The 5,201-nt window shown below is 34.7% G+C and overlaps 1 pseudogene; it reads right to left on the bottom strand.

The window, feature by feature from the left end:
• LOC101589151 overlaps positions 1-5,201 on the bottom strand; it is a 28,273-nt pseudogene that overhangs the window by 21,952 nt on the left and 1,120 nt on the right.

The raw sequence follows: 5,201 nt of genomic DNA, 5'->3' as shown, positions 1-5,201 counted from the left end.
GAATGATTTGTTCTAATGGTGTTTGTAAATAGGATCACAAGTCCGCATCTTGTACAGCAATTAATCACTAAGAAGAATATATGCAGTGTATTATTTGTTGAAAAAAAAAAGGCTTTGGAGTTACAGAAAAAAAAAAGAACACTATAGCAGAAAATCAGAGGAATTAGAGAAGCTGGTAAGATAAGTGAATAAATTAATGAGGGCTGCTGAAGGTGCAGAAGAAGGTGAGACCATAAATCTGTGGTGCTTTTATTTCATTCAAGGACTTAGCTGTCTGTAGTAGTATTCAAAAGTTCAGGGTGGACTCATTAGAGGCAGTTTAGGGCAATGATCTAAGGCTATAAACTTTAGTATATATGAAGATGAATCAAAAGCTTGGTTTTGGGGCTGGGGAGATGGCTCAGTAGAATAAGCGCTTCCTTGGCAAGTTCAAGGCCTGAGTTCAATCCCCAGTTCTGCCAAAAAAGAAAGAAACAAAGAAAGAGAAAGGCTTGGTTTTAAGTAGAGGAGGCTATGGTTAAGTGCAGTGGGATTAAGTTTGCATATATGAAAAAAATGAAGTTAAAGAAGGCTAATAGGTTTGTTAATAGAATGGCTTTGAGATCTCTGCATGAAGTTAAAGAGTTAAAATAAGGGAGAGAAAAGATTAGAAAGATAGGAGGATTAGATCCAAACTGTTACATTAGAATGTAAAAGGTGAGAGGCAATGTTCTGATCAGGGTCTATATGTGCTGCAATGGGCTGTTTGTTATTATTGAAAACTCTAAAATGTTCATGATCACAGCTCTAGACTGACAGTTGCATCTCACTGTCAAATAATTATTATCTTCCATGGAATTTGAATAGTATTTATGATCTCTGGCGAGCCTAGAGATAGAGTTCTATGAAGTATTTGAGGAGAAGATGGGGGTGATTTGGAATATAATGATTTATGAGGAAAGAATTGGAGGAAATTTAGCAGTGAGAAACATCTCACTTCAAGCAAAATGAAAATAATGATTGATATTATTAATGAACATCAGAAATCATGCTTGGGGAGCTGGGGATATAGCTCAGTGGAATAAGGGCTTTCCTGACAAGAACAAGGTCTTGAGTTCAAACCTCGGTAATGCAAAAAAATCATGGGAAAAGATTAATGTATTTATTTATTAATCATTACACTGTGTAATGCATGTGTCCTATCTAATTTTCAAATGAATAAACTAAAACTGACAGCATTTTTAAACCACTCTCAAGTCATGTATCCGAACAACTGATGTGTTTTAGGATCTGACTTTTAAGATCTGCTCTTAGTCACTAAATTGGATTCGATTGAATGAACATAAGAGGATAAGGTGCTAGAAGAAGTCTTTACTTGGGAATGGGGCTTCTGATGTCAAGATTGAAGACCTCACAGATCCAACAGACTGTGAAAATGTATACACACACTGATATGGTCCTCTGAATACTGAAGTCTGTCTTTGGATTTCCAGATGGAATATGGGCAGGAGGTTTGTTCTGTCCTCAGAGAGGGAATGAGAAAATATATTTGGAAAGACTGGATAAGTCTAGGCAGACAACTGTCCCCTTGGTTGGAGGAAAAGATTTGAGATGTCTTACAAATGTCCTGAATCATTATATATAAGTAACCAATTCACATGCATTTCTGGGAAAAAATATCCAGAAATACTCCTGTTATGTTATTTTTTTTTAACTTGGAAATGGATTTGGGAATTGCTTACCACAACTATTTTCTGCTTTTTGTAATCAATTAGATGCTAGAAGTTTCTTTTTGATCACAGCTTTTGAAAATCCAGAATTTCATCATTAAGAGAGATAATTAAGCAGAGGCATACACTCTGAGTCCTAGGAATACATAAAGATCACAGAGGGACTTTTTCTTGGATTCCTTTCTCATTTTACCTTGAAAAATGAATTGTTCCCACTCTGGTTCTCTGCCAGCTGTATTGATGCTATTGTTGGCACTCAGAATCCTGATTTCTTCTTATCTTTCTTACTGTTTATGCACATGTTTCACCTGGCTTTTTTGTGCTTTTGCCTCCAAAGATCACATTGGAAAGTGGTCTTTTAAGGCTGCTCTGTTTACCTGGGACAGGCTTTAGCCAGTGACTATGACAATATAGCAGATCAGCTTTCTTGCCTGAGAATGGGCCAAGTTGGAGGCAAAACTTACATGACAAAGTTCCTTTGAAGTATTACACTGAATCTTCCTTTTATGGCAATTTGCCTGAAGTTGTACTCTGGTTTGGGCTTTTCGCTTCTCCATGCAGCGTCTCCAACTTGCTGTCTAGTCTCTGCTTGAAATACTTTTGAATATACCATATGTATATGGATCCTTAATTATGTTTTACTTCTAGAGAATTCAGCTTGAGACAAGGCACTAGGTAATTACTCAAGTAAGAGCTATTTTGCTTTTAAAAGACTGAAGGTAAAATTGATGATGTATTTTAAGTGTTTTTTTTTTTAAATAGGAAGACTGGGTAATTTCTACCCAGTACTACATAATATAAAATTGGGGAAAACCTTGCTAAATATGAAAAAATCAAGAAGCAATGAAAAGAAATGGTCAATAAATTTATCTATATAAATGAAAATGAAATTTATTTTAATATGCCTTGTGAAACAAATATGCTTTGTGGTTAGATGGCCCCCAAAGCCTCATGTAGTCACAGAGGGGTGGCACTTTTCAGAGGAGGCTGAATATACAGTTTATAATTGATTCTTGTTCCAGTACTGAGATTAAGGGTGTGAGTGCTATGTCCATCCTAGTGTGGGGAGCCTGAATATATTGCTTTACCTTCCTGGTGGTTTGTCTTCTGTTGTGGTTCTTCAAATTGCGCACATTTTTATCTCTCTCTAGAATGTTTTTCAATACTTTTTGAAGGGTTGCTTTGGTTGTCATGAATTTCTTCAGTTATTCTTTGTCATGTAAGTATTTTATTTCTCCTTTAATTTTTAATTATAGTTTTGCAGGTTACATTAATCTGAGTTGGAAGTTGTTTTCTTCCAGGACTGAAAATACTTCATTACAAGATCTTCTTGATTTGCAGGTTTGTGTTGAGAAGTGTGCAATGACTCTGGTGGGCTTTCATTTATGCGGTATCTGATTATTTTCTTTAACAGTTTTTAGTGTTCTACTCTTGTGCTGAATGTCTGGGATACTGATTATTATATATATGAGCGTAGATTTATTTGGGTAGTGGATAATTGGAGTTCTATATGCCTCACTTTTCTGTATATCAAACTGTGTTCTCAGATTTGGGAACTTTTCTGATAATATTTCTGGAAATAGCTTTTTCATGCTATCTGCATTGACTCCTGCATGTTCATTCAAACTATCAGTCTTATTTATTTTTGTATTGACTTATAGCTATTGATTTGTTATTTTTTCATCCTTTGCTATTTTGAGAGATCTTTCTTTTTGCAATTGTTAGCTACGATTTTGTCTTAAAGTATTAAATATCGAATCTCAGTTTCTTTCAAGGAGTTTTTCCAGCTTTCAATGGAATTTTTAATTCCCCGGATGTCTGTTTGAATGCACTTCATGCAATCTCTTTCTTCTCTAGGTTGATCATTCATAATTCACCCTTTCTGTATTTATCTATACTTTATCTATGTCTATTCTAGATTTTCTGTGCAATTACTTTAAGAACGTTGACAATTACCACAGACATTATTTCTGATCTAATTTCCTGAATAGCCTCAACTTTTGTTTCTTTATTTTGGGTGCTTTCATTTCAGAAATTCTGAGTACTTTTTCCATTTTATCTTGTCTCATTTTCTCCTGGACGTTTCTGGGTGGGCTATGGGCTATTGGTTTTGGAGAGAACAAAAATAGTAAAACTGAGAGGTATTTCAATCATGGTTTTAGTATTAGACATTGCTATCCCAAATGTAGTTGTTTAGTTTAACAATATCAGCATATAGAGTTAGTCAGGATGAAAATTCTGCACATTAACTGCTATTTTCAAATTCCTGATGGAAATTCACACTAATTATTGATATATTCTCTTTAAAGTAAATGTAATAAAAAAGGTAATAAAAGAAAACAAGACACAAGAAAAAATAGCAAATCTAAAACACTAGAAACAATACAGAATTTCACTGAACAAATGGTAGGAATTCAACAAATGTTGTTATATTGCATATAGTTGTCTTCAAATTAGTAGTTCAGATTACCTGGTATAAACATGAAAAATTGGTCAAAAATATGAAAAAATAAAAGGTAGGGAAAAACTAAGTATTAAATGCCTTTTTCAATAGACCAGAAGAAATCATAGTACAATTATCCAAGCAACCTTGTGTGTTTGTATGTGTGTGTGTGTGTGTGTGTGTGTGTATTTCTCTTCCTTCTTTTCCCCTTTCCCCTCAACACAGTTGTTCCTACCCTTTGAATAGTTCCTTTATCTTTCATAGTATATGCTACACCTTCAAGATATTATTCACTCTTTTAGGTAATTACACTATCGAGACATTCCAACGTTTACACAGGTATGTCAGATTTATTTCACTTATGAGTATGGTCTCTAGTTACAGCCATTAACCTATAAAAGACTTAAGTTTATCTATATTTATACATGAATAATATTCCATTATATAAAAGCACCACATCTCTTTTATCCATTCTGCAATTGATTGGCATTTGGTTTGTTTCCAGTATACAGCTATGACAAATTGTCACGCTGTAAACATGGGTACACATATACCACTGTGGTTTGATATTTTTACTTCTTCTGAAAAAAAATACCCAGGAGGGGAATAGCTGGATTGAATTGGACTTCTAATCCTAGCTTTTAAAGGAAACTCCACATTGATTTCCATGGTGGTTGTACCAGATTAGAGTCCCACCAACAGTGGAGAAGGGTTAGTTTTCCTCCACTGCCCATCAACATTTATTATTGGTTGACTTCTTGAGGATAGTCACTCTTTCTGAGCAGAACTGTAATATCAGTGTTGTTTCAATTTGCATTTCTGAAATAACCAACGATATTCAGCATTTTTCATATATTTATTTGCCATTTGTATTTCTTCATGTGACAAATGTATATTTCAGATGCTCATCATTTTATTGAATTTTGAAGGCCTAATTTTTTAAAAAAATATTTGTATATTCTAGATAGAAGTTTTTCATGAGTCCCAGCCCAGGCGCAGCGTGGGCCGGACCCTCTCCCAGCCCCTCGGGCTGCCCCCCACCACTCTGC

Source organism: Octodon degus, unplaced genomic scaffold, assembly GCF_000260255.1.
Source record: "Octodon degus isolate 3935 unplaced genomic scaffold, OctDeg1.0 scaffold00337, whole genome shotgun sequence".
NCBI lineage: Eukaryota > Metazoa > Chordata > Mammalia > Rodentia > Octodontidae > Octodon > Octodon degus.
This window is presented reverse-complemented; position numbering and strand designations above follow the sequence as displayed.